This window comes from Uloborus diversus, chromosome 4 (assembly GCF_026930045.1).
Source record: "Uloborus diversus isolate 005 chromosome 4, Udiv.v.3.1, whole genome shotgun sequence".
Lineage (NCBI taxonomy): Eukaryota > Metazoa > Arthropoda > Arachnida > Araneae > Uloboridae > Uloborus > Uloborus diversus.
This window is the reverse complement of record NC_072734.1, coordinates 84,504,862-84,522,465: the sequence shown is the minus strand read 5'-3', so window position 1 is coordinate 84,522,465 and position 17,604 is coordinate 84,504,862.

The window sequence follows — 17,604 nt, the reverse complement described above, 5'->3', positions numbered from 1 at the left end:
GATAATAGCGCCTTTGAGTAAGCAAGGAAACATTAAATATTTTCACCCCTAGTTTCATGCGAACCGAAGGGAAAAAACGTTTTACACCGATTTATTACACCATTATTGGCAATTTTAATGTAATTCAGAGGTCAACTCTTTAAATATCACCAACATTGGCCAAATTAAAACCAAACTTAAAAATTTAAAAAAAAATCGCCAAATTTTTCGTCAAGTTGGCGACAAAACTTGAGCGGCCAAAAGCTTGGCAATATATCGCCAAGTGTTTGACAAAGTATAACACCACTTGAGTTAGCATTGAAATTAACAATTATTTCCCCCAAAAAAGGTGTAAAAGACCCCAATTAGGAACATCCGAATGCAACCAAAAGAGAAGGTGCGCAACTAGACCCCACTAGGAGTCAACGTACCAAAATTCATCTTTCTAGGACATACAGTTTTTGAGTTATGCGAGATACATACACACATACACACATACGCACATACTCACATACATACACACGTACATACGGACGTCACGAGAAAACTCGTTGTAATTAACTTGGGGATCTCCAAAATGGATATTTCGGGTGTCTGTTCGTTCCTAGGCATGTATCCACGTGTGGTCGAGTCGAAAAAAAAAATCAACATTCATTCGGGGGTGAGCAAAATGGAAATTAAGGCCGATTTTTGAGTGAAAATTTTTTCGCGAATACAATACTTCCTTTTTTGTAAAAGGAAGTAAAAAAAGTGACGTTAAAATCTGTTTTTTTTTTTTTTTTTATCATTTGCCAACAGTCAAGCAGACATAAATTTTCAAGTCCCTTTGCAGGTTCTGCACCAAGAAGCTCAAATATTAATCAATCAGACTACACATTAAACTATAAATCATCCATTACTTGACTTAAATGTCTTCGTCTTTCACAGCCTTTAAGCGATACATTTTAGAATCATAGCTCAGTCAATAACCCTAATGACTTCTCATTAGAATATCCATACTTTAAATTTGCTTTTAAGCTTTCTTATCAACAGCTGGAGGAAAATGATCTCAGATAGATTTCCCAAAGAAATTAGAGAGTTCCTAATACTTTTCTTACGGCAAGCGTGGAGTATTCTATAACATGCTCTAACGATGCCCCCGACTAATTGCAGGCCCCTGAGAGGGTTCCTTTAATAAAGCCACTTACGAAGATCCACGCCGTTGCTAAGTATTTAATGGATATAGCTTGTAATTGCTTCAGACCTGAATTCCAATTCAGGAAGTAAATGTTGGCAATTTTTTACCGAAGAGTTTTTCAGGTCTTTTGCGTCAAGATTGTAAGGGTTTTCTTTTGTAAGAACTTGGAACGGCATCTTTTGAAGATTGCTAACAGGCTTCAAAATTACGATTCAGATAAAAGAAAAGATAAAAGCAATGATTACTACAGTTGGGGCAAACCAAACCTGGCAGCATTGTGAAGGTTTCGCAGATGCTAATTACAGTGTCACAGTGCTGACAAGTAAGGTTTTCTCAAGCTATAGTTTTCTAGTTAATTATGACTGAGCATATTCTTATTAACAGAATTATTTTGATTTATTATGTTATTTAAATTTTTAAAATGTGTAATGAATGTTGTGTAGCTTCCTGTATATTTCATTTATTTTCTACAAAAGACATGTGCGTTACAAATATGTAACATATCTTCAAGTTCGCCATCGGATAATATATCTGTAAATTAGATTCTCCAGCGGAGAAATATCTATGCAGACATTCTTCGCAAGTGGGGCGTACTTCAATTTATTTCTCGAAAACACTTCTATTTTCTCCAAGGACTATATTGTGGCTACCGGTACATTCTTTGTTTGTTTTACACAAAAAAAAAAAAAAAAACGTGCATCAGAACAGATGTGCAGAAACGCTGCTACACACCCGGTAACCACGACGCTACTGCTCACATTGTAGATTATTGAGGAAATTGCCATAGGGTGATTGTCACGGAGGGGCGCCAAGTTTTACACTTGTGACAAACAGTCGGTTAACAGATATGCAGATATTTTCGCTACATTTTAAAATTTGCATTGAATGAATAGATTATTCTAATTATTTGATCGATATAAAAAATCAATCGATAGTTTTCCAATGTGATAACGATCCATAAGTTGTTAAAATAATATCTGAAAACTTGTTGAAATTAATTAATTAATTCATGAATAACGTGTTTTATACTTTTTTATTTGCACGAGTTCGCTTTTCCTGGCTCAGGGAAAAGTTTAGTTCAAACAATTCAGATAGTCTATTATTTTGAATTTGGGTTGAATTTTAAGATTCTGCTTCGTAGACTGTTGAAAAAATGCAATCCGTTGGGAGCATCAATAGGACACAATTGTGTTTTGGAGTGAAGGAAAAAAATTGAAGAAAATAAAAACAGATTAACAAAAAAAATAGCAGATTCCTTAGAACAAGAGCAAGTTTTGGAATCATTAAGTTCAGGAAGCACCTTAATGGTTAGAACGAAAAAGAAATTGGAAAAAAAGTTTCAGAATCAACTATTATCACTTGCTCCCAGATACTATTAAAAATGATAAGCGTTAAAGCAAAACGACGGCATTAGGAGTCAATAATCGGAAATTGTCCCTAATGTAAGGATGGCTATTTGTGCTATGGTTAAATAATGAAAAGGAAGCGGTTAGCCGCACTTCCACTAATAGCTACATCGTCGAAGCAAAGAGGAGAGCGAGATAAAACTTTAATGTGGTATTCATTCCCACTCTTTGGGGAAGGGGAGCGGTGGTCTTGAAAATTTTATCAAAAAGGCGGCTTTTCAGACCTTTTGACGAGAGATGGAAAGATTCCATTAGTGGAGGGAACGGTGTTGATGATGTTCGTTGGAAGTAGCTTGCTTAATAAAATCATACGTAGAGAGGAGTGGAGTTGTCTCACGTATCGAAACCGAGTAAGCATCTTGTATAACAGAAAGGGTAGTGTTGTTTATGTTTCACATTTTGTTTCCAGTTACATATTTAAATACTCACGGTCAAAGACAATGTATTTTTATTATCTATGTCAAGTATTAAATGTGTCTTTTTCTTTACTTTGAAAGTAAACAATATATCGTTTGATGAAAATATCACCAAAAATAAAGTTGAGTAAAAAGAAATCAACATATGAGGCAGTGAGAAGCAAAGGGATGTAAGTGGGCATTTTCAAGTTTTGAGTAAAACGCGTTTAAAGATAACATCCTAGGTAGGCTTTCATTGAATTTTTTTTCTAAATCATGCTGTATAGCAGCAACTACCAGGGGTACTAGTACCATCTCTTGCCCAAAGACACAGGAGAGGTTCACCTACCAGGTGAACTGGTTATCTCTAAATTTTAAATTTTGCCAATTACGTCCCTTTGGTTCTCACTGCCTCATATATAAAATGACATAAGTAATGGCTCTCTTTTCTCACAGTACTATGCTTGTTAATAGTATTATTTCCTCACTGCCCATGAATATAAAAAATAAAAAAGAAAGAACTTTAAATACTCATATTTTATAAGTTTTGAAATATGCAGCAATGTACCGGCGTGGGCAGGCAAACGACAGTATCTGCAGAAATGAGTTTCGAGACATTTGAAGAAACTAACAGTAAAGAAATGTTAAAATCAGACGTTTTTTCTGCACTTAGTTTTCAGCGGAAGCCAAATAAGCAAGCTTGTACAATAAATCCAGCGCAGCATAAAATGCAAAACAATGAAAATTTTTCAGTAACTACCACTTACCAGCCACGGCGGTTTGGTGCACAATAATTGCTTTCCTGAATTTCTAACTAAGAATATAGTTTCAAAAGTTTACTTCAAGATTGGAAACGTAACTGATACTTTTAAAGATTTAAACAAACTTAGCATAATTCATAGAAAATGAAAAGACGTAGCAGTGAACGCAAAAACATATTATTGAATCACTGTGCATGTTTCCCTAAATATGCTACCAGTGCATTTTTCTTTATGTTAACATAATGAAAACGCTTTCCCTCGGGCATGAATGTACTTTCTCCTGTCTTAGTTCTTTCTTGTGTGAATGTATTGTTATGCTGTGAATGGTTTTCTACCCTATAAACGGGTTCTTATGGTATGTGTGTACTGTGGAAGTCGGACTTCACACCGAATTACGGTACAGTTGGAAAAGTTGAGCAGCGCTCCACATATTGCCAGCCTTGCTGGAACAAGCCAGCAGCAACAGAAACAGAAGCAAGATCAGTCAAACAAGTGGGTGAGTAACAAGTTAACATTTTTTTGCTTTTGTTTTGTCATTTATTCAGTTTTTTCCCCTTCGTGAGAACGCACGTTGTCATACTGAAGCTTCCAGTCTTCTGCTCATCCCGAATAAACTCATCTCTTTACAACGCCTCAATCAGTTTTCACAGCTGAATTTAAAATTGCTATTTGCTCAATGCTTTTCAAAAATTTTCATACTGAAATTATTGAAAGCGTTGAGAGATTCTCAATAGAACTCATTCGCCCGTTTGTTTCTAATTAACGTAACTGTTCAGTGAATTAGGTAAATTGTCTAATCAACATATCTGGAGAGGGTTATTTTTTACATTTCTTCTTCACCAATATTCTTAGCACGCGCTGAATTTTATGTTAGTTAACAAAGTTACATCCGAATAACTACGTTCTTCAACTAGGTATGTTTCTTTTACATCTACTTATTCCATTGACTAGGTAAGTGGTAATCAATGGAGCTCATTTGAGAGGGTGTAAGGGGAGAAATTAATTGTTTTTTCAGGTTTCTCCAAAAGAAAACAGTGATTTTAAGGAGATAAACTAAGCATCTGCTTCCCACATAAAATTTTTGTGTAAATGTATGAAAACTACTGACTACCCTTCCATGTGCTTAACTTGTTAGAAACTGTAGGTTACCCACTTCTCCCTCCAGACGGCAATGTCACCCAAAAGCAAGACCAGGAACTTCAATTCTTTAACTGGAACCGTATTTTTTCTCTCTTCCTATTTTCTTTGGGTGAACTATGGCCATGTAGTGTTGTACTTTGTGTTTTTAAATACACATTTCTTAGCTTAGTATGATGCTGTTGTGTACCCGCGGGTTCAAATACAATGCTTGAGGATACTTCGCTTAGAAGAATTCTCCAGTATTTATCAAATTGGATTATTATAAATAATTACAGATGAAGAACATGTGAGGCAGTGAGAAGCAAAAGAATAAGTGCCAAAATTAAAAATTTCAAGATAAGCTGTATAAATGGTAGGAGAACCTCTTCTCTGCAATGGTGCAAGGAACAGTGCTAGGTACAAGGGTAGAGGTGCCCCTGGTAGACATTTATGTTTGTTTAATTCAAATTCCTTGTCGTCTGACCAAAATTAATCACGACTAGCTGTAGTTTTCTAGTACCAATTCAAACTCTTATTGGTACAGTGGTGTATAAGACCAACTCAGTGCTCTTCTTCCAACAACCGTGATGTCTGAAAAAGACGGTAAGTAATGCATAAAGATTCTATGATTTAACAAAAAATAGCAATTAAACACTAAAACGGAAGTTTATCTAACAAACGATATTAGTTAAGTAATAAGTTGGAAATAATACCTGCTTTATCAAGGTATTCACTGCAAGCGCAACTGTTCAATGTCATCTTAATAAGTGCCAAGAAAAAAAAATCAAATTTTTATAGGAATCCCAAATTTGGAAAGTTATGCGGTAATCAGATTCTTCGTCAAATCTAAGCGAAACAAACATAAAACAATCCCCCACTTTAGTCGAGTTATAAAGGAATCCCCTTTCGCGAAAGATCAATCCTGGGATTGAACAGCATCCACCCACACTATCGTCTCTGAAGAGGACAGCCATCTACCACCCCTGGATAATGTGAGTGACGTTGCGCGAGGGTGCCGGACACAGATCCATCCCTCATTAATTGGGAAAAGCAGGGTTGGGAGCTTTTGTCCTCGGAGCCAACAGAGCGAAACGTGCCTTTGTAGAGACACGTGACCCGACGACGTCATTCCACGATCGGAAGTCGCGTCCTTTGCAAAAATGCTGATCGCTGCCTTCTGAAGTTATCTGCTCTCCCCCTTCGCCATCCTCCCCGAAAGATGCTGCTGCACGCCGTCTGTGTGTTCAAAGGCGACATAATCCCTTATTGTATTCATGGTGTCCGACTGCGATTAAGATGGTAGACAAAGAATGATTTAACTCACAGGGTAAACGGATGCGTCCAATCAGAGAAAGTCGTTTTATTGAAGATTGTCACCCTGCTTTTGATGACTTCGTCTGAATGACGTGAAACTGTGATAACAGAACTAGATTTCTACTGTTTCACATAGAGCCAAGATGGCAAGCTATCTCTAGGGGCCCTTTGCATGAATTGGTCCCGAAGAACCCAACATGAAAATAGGTTTTGATGAGCATACCCAGGTACCATACTTTGTTTTTTAAACGTCACAAAATGGTTGGTAACATTCAAAACCATTTTAAAACGTTTAAACGTTCGTTGTGTATGCTACTTTGGTACCTGAAGCAAAATTTAAACCGGCAACTTTATCACTTCTACATATTCACCCAGCGTGTAAACGCAATAACATTATAAGAGTCTAATTTTATGAAAAAACTGTAATTTATTATGTGTTTATAACACAAGTACTCTGTGCGTCACCAAACAGTATAGCATTAAATAACATGTAGTACCACACTTGCTCCTTTTTAAGCTACATCCTAGTCTTTTGAGTTGCCCAAGACGCATGGTGAGTGAGCAGTATCAGTCAGCCCCTGTCTGTTTATCTTATTACACATAACAAATTATTAAAAGTTCATTGGCAATGCATCATTAATATCAGAATACGTCAAGTAAGAACATTTCGTTTCTTCATTCTATTTATAGTTGTTTCAAGGTATGGTAGAATGGAAGTTATATAAATGAACAATGTGTATCACAACACGCACAAAAAAAAGAAAAAAATGTCGAATGCTTTTCACTTATATATTTACATCACGTCATCATTTTAGATGGCTACTTTGCTCTAGGCATTAAAGTCTCCTCTCATTTAATTACAAGCCACTTTTGGAATGGGAAGGGATTTTTTTTTTCACAAATTAAGGTTCTCCCCTTAAGTAACTGGACATTTTCTAAAATGCGTAAAAGTCCCCACTTTAGCTCTTAAAATACTTTTCTTAATTTTACTGTTCTTCGTTTGGTCATGCAATTTCTCCCTAAGCCATCAGAGGACCTTTTTGACAATTAGACTTTTTGCTTAATTATTTGTGTTTTAGCTAGTTTCAGCAATTTATCAATTTTTTCATGGCACTTGTAGCAATATTTTAGCTTAAAATATGTTTTTTACTAGTATAATACATAGTGTTAAAGTAACACTGAAACTATTTCAATCTAAATTCGTTTTACTTCAAGAAGTGTATCGGACCCTGCACAAGTTTTTTTCTTGTTAACATATAAAATTCTAACATCTTTCGGAATCAAACATTGATTAAATGATAATTACACAAATAAAGTAAAATTCAATGCATTTTCACTTTTATTTATCTTTATTCTATTAGAGTTAAAATACTCGAAACAAATTATGCATGCTAATTGCTGCAATATATGTCAAGAATTTGCAGGAGAAAGATACCCTTGCTGCAATGTCAGCTGCTAAACTTCCAAGACGAAAAAAAAGTGATTATTTTAATTCTTCTTTCTTTCAGGGTATATTTAAAACCTTGGTCCGTTGCCTCAGTAACTGAGAGCATTTGAATACTTCAGAAAAATTATCCGCTCTAAAATGTCTCAGGAAAAACATCAATTAAATAGAAATCGCAATTTACAAAAAAAGAGCAACTACAAATAAATTTACTTTTTGTATATTCTTTCTCTACAAATACTTTGCTCTATCAAAATTTATGAAACCTAGATAAACCACTAGTGCCTCAGGGAAAACGTCAACGGAATGCGAATCACGATTTACTGAAAAAGAGCAACTGTTGTTGTCTTGGGCCAAAAATCGAGCAATTTGGCGTGCGCTGCTTCACTTTTCCAAGTGTACCGTAATTTGGTGTGAAATCAGACTTAATAGTACACATATGCCACAAGGACCCATTTATAGTGTAGGCAACCATTCACTACCCAACAACACGTTCACACAAAGATAGGATAAGAACAAGAGAGAGAACGTACGTCCATGTTCTAGCCGGGATTCGAACCCATGACCTCAACATCAGCAGTCTGACTTCTCTGATCCCTAGTCAAGGCAGTCGTCTACTAGAGAAACTGCTACGAAACTATTGCGATAATTTTGCGTATATATATTCCAATCTTTCAAATAATTCAATAAACCAAAATTTGTGAAACATTTATGCAATTTCGTCGCATATTTTTCAAAATAATAATAAAGCTTTTCTATAGTATTTTTTTTTTATTTCAAACCAATTTCAACCAGTTGCGTATGACAACCTCAATTCTTTTTGTCGAAACATAAAACCAGAAATTTCACCAATAAATCTAGTGGAATATTTTTCCAGACATCAGATTTAATTCCTATGCTATGTATTGCCAACAGATATCGGCATTGGGAAAAAATATCAGAAAAAAAAAAGATGATAACCAAAACTTTCTTAGGCCGTCCCAATCCTTGTAAGGAGCTCTGATGAATCCTGAGGTTACAGCAAGTGGGAGGAACCCGAAAATGATCCCCCCACCGAAGTAATCACTCTCATGGAGGAATGACACATCACGAACAAGCAGTCCCTCAGGAAAAAGTTCAGATTAAGAGCCTGTCGCCTAAAGGATTCCTTCATTTGGAAAGAAGAGAGAATGAGGTTGAGAAGATGATTTAACGCTTTGAATAGTTTGGGATTGTTTGCTTGCAGATTACCAACAAGTTAGGAACTATTGCAGAATAAAATTGGCAAGTTGTTGAAAGATAATATTCATTAGAAGAAGATTGCAGCCGGGTTTTATTAGAGCAGAAGTATTTAATTAAGGGACATTTTTTTTGTAAAAAATAGTAAAATTTGCGAATTTGTGGGTTTCAAAAAATACCGTAAAATACACATTGAAAATAGCTACTAGGTGTACCAAGAGAGGTAATGGGAAGTAACCGACAAAGCAACAGGACGCAACAAAATGGAAATAAAGTGAAACAAAATGGCAACAGGACACACCAAAAGAGCAACAGTGCGCTACACCAAGTCAAAAATACTACATTCAGCACTAGTTAAATACCATTTGCCCTATTTGCGTTTTTGCTTTTGCTCTAGTTTATTTGAAAGGATAACACGAAACACGAATGTTGCTATTCTAACTGTTTATTCCGAATGATTGAAATAGTCGAATTACGAAAAAAGTTTGTATCATGCTAACGGTGTGCTGACTGAAGGAAGTCATTCCACAGTCCTCATTAAATTCACTCAGTACGAAGAAAATTTTTTAGTGTGTATAAAGTGGATTGAGATAATGAAGAAAGCAATAGATTTTAATGCTTGTATCCGATATTGAATGACAACATTCCAATAACTATATCGTGCCTCAGAGCAACAGTAAGATATCTTAGTGTTATTTCTGAAAATAGATATCTTACTGTTGCTCTGAGGCGACGATATTAATTTTCATGAGCTTTTTTTCTTTATTCTTTTTAAATTGAATTTAATGAAAAATTTTATGTCTGAGTTTTTGAAACACTAGAATCTCTTGAACGAACTATCAATTTTATAATAAGTAGGGGAGAGTGTTGCACCTTGGGACACTTTTCATATTTTAAGTTTTAACGTCAATTATTTGACTTTAAAATCTAAAAGTCACATTAATGTATCCCAACATACTTCTATGCAATATATATTTTTTTTTTAATTCAGACAGTTTGAAAATAAAATGTTACAGTCATTTAAAGTCAAGCTGTCCCAAGGTACAACATCGTATTGTACCTTGGGACATATCCTGTTGTGCTATAGGAAAGTCTTCATGATTCAGGAAACAGCTATATACTTGAACCATTTTTGCACCAGAAAACAAATTTTCTTCTTGGTAATAAATAAAATCATGGAGATTTAATAATGAATTATGAATTATTATCTGACATTAAATGTGTTTAAAAGATTAGGGAAGACCGGGGTTAGTGTTTACAATTTGTTTTCAATATTTTTTACGCTAAAGTAGTTCTATTATTTACACGCCTGAAACTTTAAAACGCATCTAGCTTGTTTACCATTCATAACATATTTTTTAAAAAATGATTAGGAGCCTCTACTCCAGATTATTTCAAGTTTTTTAAATAGATGTAGATTGTAACAACTTACCACACCACGGGGCATGTTGTTACAGTATATGGGGTATGAGAAATATTTTAGTAATGAAATGAATTTTACGCATTTTGTGGTTTATTCTGTTAAATTTTAAAAATTCTTAACCACGTTAAAAATCAAAAACTTTTTGGCTTTACAGATTTACTTCATTAATGGCTTATTCTAATAAACTATCATCATCATTATCATTGTCCGCGAATTACAATTTGTACAAGCATATAATTTATCAAACTTAGCACATCGATATGTCCATTCTTCACAATTACGGCATTGACGCCGTTTAGTTGGTTTTTTGGATTCTGAATATCGTTTAGAGCACTCTATGCAGAACCAGTCTTCATCACCTTCATCCGAAGGACGCACTGTTTAACACTAGAAAGACGGCGTTTTGCGTATACCTAGAAAGACAAGCAGCGGTCACTTTGACCGCCATACTTAAAATAATAGAAATTTCCTCCTTTTGGGATTTTCAGCCATAGAAAAGATTTGTTTCATAATATCAAAGTTTAATTTAACAATTTAATCCTAATATAGTCTGCAAATAAGTCTCAGATAGCTTTTTTTTTTATTTTACGTTCGATTAAGTGAAATACACATGCTTTACACAATTGGCATTGAGAAAGAGGAAATTTGTACAAACAAGAGGAAATTTTCTTAGCATGTAATAACTAACAAGTACTATAATCAACCATGCATGTGTTTGATTTAAAAAATATCTTAATATCGCAAGATACCGTACATTACTATCTTTTACAGTATTTCGAAATACTTATGTTATCACGTCACCTGTATGTTAGTCATTAACAGTTTTTTGTTTGGAAGTTAGAACAAATGCTCGTAGTTTTAGTTCCGCATAATTTAATTTCACACTATTTTAATATTTTTCCTGAGGTACTTACTTATTTATATGCAGCAAAATTGATCAGTGGGGATGACTTGGCGGAAATTGAAGAAATAGGAGTTCTGTTTCTGAAATTTTTCTCCTTTTTTTCGGCGTCGGACCCTTTTCACTCTTTCTTTCACTACTTTTTTAATTTTGAGCATCAGTTTTTATTACCGAGGTTTCTTCTCATTCTAACTCAGAAGAACAATCCTTTTCTGCAAATCTAGGCTCCGAAAAATATTCGCAATAATCTCATGAAAGCAAACTATTCTCATCGCTAGAAATATATTTCTCTTCAGATAAGTCAGACTGTTCTTTCAAACCATAATCTGTTTTAGATATAAATCTGCAACAGTTTCAGGAGTTAATGTTCCTATAAGTTTTGCTTGTCAACGGTTCATCTCGACATCATGAAGATAATTATGTGACTGAGCACTTCATTATCACCGAAGAAAATAAACGTCAATGCTTCAAGCAAAGCACATGTTTTGGTGCACAAAACAATTCCAGCAAACATTTTTGTAATTTACCTGTTTATATTTCCTTTTTTTAGACCCAAAGTAATTTCACGTGTCCAGTCACATGCTTTTCAAATTTACCTTTCCCAACTTTGCCCCCTGTGCAGATAGCAGAAAACTGAAACCATGCAACCAGCAGGTGTTTCGCATTTTCCTAACAGTTCAAAAAATTAAACCTGACCAACAGGTACTACTCAAGCTCAAAAGAACATTACTCACCCTGACAACTAACAATAGTCCATAGTACACACAACTGATAAGCGAAAAAAGAAGAAAACGGATGCATAAAGAAAGGTTCACTTAGCGGTCAAAATGACCGTAGTCAGTCTTTCTAGGTATAAACATTTATAGCGACTATAATAATAATCCTAATACTGTTGTAAAATCTTAATAAATAGTTAGGAAAAGTCAATGAAGGAAAAATAGTTTGAAAATTAAACGCAGCAAATATGAGCATTTGAAAATAGTTTGCGGTCAAATGACCGCTTCCGTCTTTCTAGTGTTAAACGCACCTTTTTTTTTTCTTTTTTTTTTTGCCTTTATGTCTTGATTTCTTCTCTGTTAGACACTATTTCCTTTTCCCAAATTTTTGCTTCCCAGCTTCGACTTGGAAAACATTTTTTACTGGTGTATCTGTTAAAGTGGCGCTGACCTATGGTTTCCGCTTGCGAACCGTCTTCACTTTTGCACGCCTGCAGCGTTGGAAAAAGACCTATACATTCCGAATAATACATTATTTATTATTATTATCATTGTTGAAATTCTTATTATTATTTATTCAACCATACATATTAACAACAAATTAAATAATAGAATAAAAGAGATCAGAATTGTTATTATTGTTGTTATCACTATCGTCATTCAACTACAGTATTTTATATGAATTAAATCATGCAATAAAACAGATCAGAAATATTACTTACCACCACTAGCATTTTTCATCTTACTGCAGTATCTCTCTAGTGTCATGAAATTCATCGACTGCTTTGCGTATTGAACTACTTGCAATTACTTCTTTAGCCACTTCCAGGTATGTTTCTTTAGGTGTTTTGCCCCTGTCAGTCTTGATTTTATAGTCCCCCGCCATATCACATTTAAAAAGAAAACATAATATTAAATTAAAATTTGCATGGGGCAAGTTGTTACTTGTAACAACTAACCCCATCAAAATTGTAACAACTTGCCCCATAAGACGCCACTTTAATTCTTGGCACATATTACTGGTATTATATCTTTGTACAAAACTTTTAAATATGTTAGCACTTACCTGAAAATGTAGGCTTTCACGTGGTATAGAAATAAATTCGTTATCTGCAACGGCTTCGTCACAAATAGAAAAATAATAGCGGAAAGAAAAATTACTTTCAGACTCAAAACATCCGTTTTCCTTGAGCACTCTCCCTGCTACTGACTGCAAGCACTCCAGTGATCGTCAGAGAATGCATACAGGTGAGTGCTATCATCTACTGCAAGGAAAGTCAGTTTCTCCTCGCGGTTCATTTTAAATTCGAATGTAACAACTTACCCCGTGTAGCAACTGACCCCGGTCTCCACTACATAAGATTAGAACATTGTTTGTTCCATGCTCCTAAACATATCTTAATTATTAAGAACCATGCATATGTTGTACCTTGGAACGTGTCCTAAGGTACAATATGTTTGATTGTCCCAAGGTACAATCACCATGTGGTTTACGAAAAATCAAAATGATGGTCAATCTAGATTCACTATCATTATTTTTTCATAAGCAAATTATTTAAAGTACTTCTCTTTTATAACAAAATAAAATTCAGTTGATTAAATTTACAAATACAATAACAGAAAATGAAATAAAAATGAAGAAAATATTTACTTTTGAGTCACTTGATGCTGATTTTTTCTATAACACCATTTAGTGGTGAAGGTTACTATTAGAGATTGCAAAAATGTGGCTGCTAAAAATAGGTTCTTAAAAATTAGCAATGTCCCAAGTTACAACACTCTCTCCTAATGTAAACTAATTTACACACAATGCCTCTGATCTTTCCTAAACTATCATAGTTGTTAATATGTTTACAGAAAAATTAGATTTTTCACATTAATGATTGAAAAAAAATAGCATTTATTTCTTATATTACTGAAAAACAAAATTGTAACAAGCTAGCATAATACGAATTTATGTGCACATCATTCAGAAAAATTTTTTAATTCCGCGTTTAATATAAGTTCAAATTCCAGAATATGCATAGAGCTACTTTAAACAATAGAAATAAATGTATTAGACGGAAAGATTTCGCAAAAGTGAACTTTGAAAAAATTCCTTCTTCTTTCTATTGCCATTCCGAAAAGAGAAATGCTATGAATGGGAAAATACCGGCAGATACTATAATAGGCTTGTCGAAAATTTCCATCTCTTTCTTTTGTTCTGCTAGAAAAAGGTGCGGAAATTGACACAAAAAGGATATAAAATTCCGCTGAAAGTGCGTAAGGGGGGGGGGGCCACGAGAAAGGTATAGCGAAAGCTGGAACAAGAGACTCGGAAAAATCGTTTGAGCAGAAAATCCACTTTCATTTAATTCACTTAAAGACATGGAAGTGCCATTTTGTTCTTAGAGTGCCTTTGGAAAAGAGACTTTACAAGCCGCACAGTCTTTTGTTCGTTTTGTTTTATTGCTTTTCTTTTCGAAAAAAGAATCAAATTGAAAAGAATGTTCGTGCTCTAGAGCATCGTTTCGAACCCTTTTACCGGACAAAATATTCAGCGAAAAGTATTCTTCGATTTTTATTTCAAAACAATTGAATTTTATGCTGAGGTTTTTCTCGAGAAGCAGAGACGTCGTTATACTAACTTAAAAATACGCCTAAAAACACTGGGGCAGTTAAATTTTAGAGCACAGTGAGGATTGTATGATGGGCTTTTTCTAAATCACCAAGTCACATTTTTACCGAAAAATTCCAGTAGTTAAAAGGAAAAAGAAAATGGCTACCGTTCAAAAGAAATGCAGTGCACATGTAAAAATCAAAATTAAAACGTAATGAAACTAATGACAGAAAAAATGCATTGCCTATATTTAAAGTTTATTTCTTTGTTTTTTTTTTTCCTTTCGGTTCATAATCCGAAATGGGCTATAGCTGCAGCGATTTTGAATATACAACGCAGAGCGCCTAGGAGGAAATATTTCCTACAGTACTGCTAAGGATGGCTTGCCCGTATTTAATTATTAAATAGCACAAAAAATCCTCAATGAATACCTGGTTTAAGCAAAACAGAAAGACGTTCGTTCAGAACTAATCGAGTCTACTTTTCCTGATGCCAAAATTGATTTTCTATCGACAGCCATATGTTCCTCTGGATTGTATTAGCCACCAAATTACTTCAAATATATCTTTTACTTTTTGAAAATAAAACAATTAAAAATGTATTTATGGCTCAAGTGAAAAGAAATCAATTAAGTTAAAATTAAATGATCTGAAATTCATTCTTCCATGTTGCTATTCATCACGTTTCAGTGAATTTCGTTGCTATTACAACTCTGTAAAAATTACTTTTAAAATATCTTTTTATTCTTTCAAATTATTTATTTTTTTTCCTAAATATTCTTATAAAAATTGGCAGGATACTTTTGGATTATGCTTTTTATCTAGATAACTTCAACAGTTAAATAACAACCTCATTTTAGGCTCAGAAGTTTTTAATTGAAAGGATAAATCTGGCAATATTGGTGTGCAATACATTTAAACTAAATTTTACTATAGTCAAACACTGCTTCCTTTTTACAAATAGAAACGAATTAGCGCGTAGGTACTAAATGGTTCGTGAACTAAGCTCGAATCGAAATAAAAGTCAGATCCTATCTTAACGGAACCAGTCAGTTGCCTTCCGCACTAACTACTCAACGCGTGAACTGCCTTCATCATTGCCAGATAAAATGCAAATGGTCCAATCCAATATTCGCTAACTGCAGCCCAGTAACAAAAGTGAATTACAGCAGCAGGAACAGAAGCGCTCAGCTGCCCGGGTCAAATAAACACCCATTAGACTCAGAGCATGGCCACTTTATAAGGGGTGTCAAGCGGGCAGCAATTAAGGTTAGAAATAGGAGAGTAATTAAAACTCCCGATGCACCATTCTCGGGATGCCAGCGCCAGAAATGGATGGCGATTGAATTTGGAGCACATCTGCTGGAAGCAGCGTCCCCGGGAGACCATAAACTCTTTATGGGAAGGAGGAAGTCTTTTGCGCGGGAAGAAAGAAGAGGGAGAATCATGAAGATAGATGCGGAGGAAGAATTCATGGTGATTTGCTAACAACCATGTATTATTTGCAGCGACGTTTGTGTTGTCGAGTGGAATCGTAGGGAAAAACATTAATAGGAGAAGCTGCTGTACCCACGGACAAAATTTACTTTTCAATTTTTGCTGGTCTCTGCGAATGGATAATCGATCGGTAAAATTTTCTGTCAGAACCTACAACTTATCATCTAAATTGGCAACTTTTGTCAGGTGAAAATCTCAAAGCTTTCAATTTCAAAAAAACTTCTTAAAAACCATCATTTTTGTCCGTGGATACAACACCCCGTTCACCCCGGCCTTTGTACACATGGACATATAAAAAAATAATATATAAATAAGTCTGAGGAACTCAATTATACTCAATACATTTTCATAAGACATTTTATATTGAAACACTTCAGACATACATTGAAAATAACATGAAACAAAATATTCAACAGGAATTAAACTTTTGAAGTTAATTCAAGGTTTTTTCCCTTTTTTAATTGTCCTTAATTTTTAACATCAGTGAACTCTAAAAGCATCACTACTCTTAAGAAAGTTAATGATGTTATGAATAATTAATATGTTCTTAAACAAAAAATTAACTAGATTCGCGATAGTATGATTCTCTATTTGCCTACATAATAACTTCAATTTTTATGCAAATTGAAACCTTTAACAAAATTAACCCATTACAAAAAACTCAGTTTAGATAAAACCAACAAAAATCTAGAAAAGTCGACTTTAAACGAAATCAGGTGGGATTGATGGTCTGTAGATCATACAGCAGGTGGGAGTTACTTCAACACTATATCTTCAAGCCCTACTTCAAATTCATCATCATTGTTGAAAGCAAATTTCGGACGTTGATGACAAGGCACCATTTTGAGGTACTTCACATTGCAAGAAGACTCAGGTGTGACCCAAGGAGACTAAAAATTGCCGTCCGTGGGTACACATGGTTATGTATCCTTGGGTACAAATGTCCGCCATTTTAGATTTGCAAGCCAGTCACATCGACAAGACCTCAGTTTCACAACATTAAAAATCAGCCATAAGACCTTCAAAATATGGGAAAACATAATACCTACAACAAAAATGAATAATACAATCCAGGATGAACGAAAAAAAAAAGAAATTGTTTAAGTTTTTTTTCTGTTAGATCCCAGTAAAACCGCAAAAATGTGATGATTCTCAAATGTTCGTTTGATGGTATTGAAACTTCCTGGAGTACTGGAGAGGGCTGTGACATACACGTTGAACACCAATTACGATCTCTCTCGACGATACCCGAAATGCCCCGACCAACGTCCGTAGGTATAACCGTCCGTGGGTACAGCAGCTTCCCCTACCGTTTTGTTCTTTCGTTTTGAATCTTGAGGATCGTGTAACAGTACAATACAAATTAAGCATCATTTTTAATTTTTACCAAATACTATGTCTAAGTAGACTCTGAAACATGTGCCATGAAATCTAAAAGAAAATACTAACACTGTTTTTGTCTTTCATTTCAAAATGCATTTCGGAGCTTGAGAGAATTAGAACGTCAAATAAAACACTTTTTTTCTAAGAAAACCAAGTTTTATTTCTACACACAATCTCAAAAATGTATCTTAGGAAGAAAGTTGACAGTGCTTTGGTTTTTCGTGTTGAAATTCATTTTGGAGCTTGACAGTTTTAAAATTGCAACGCCATTAA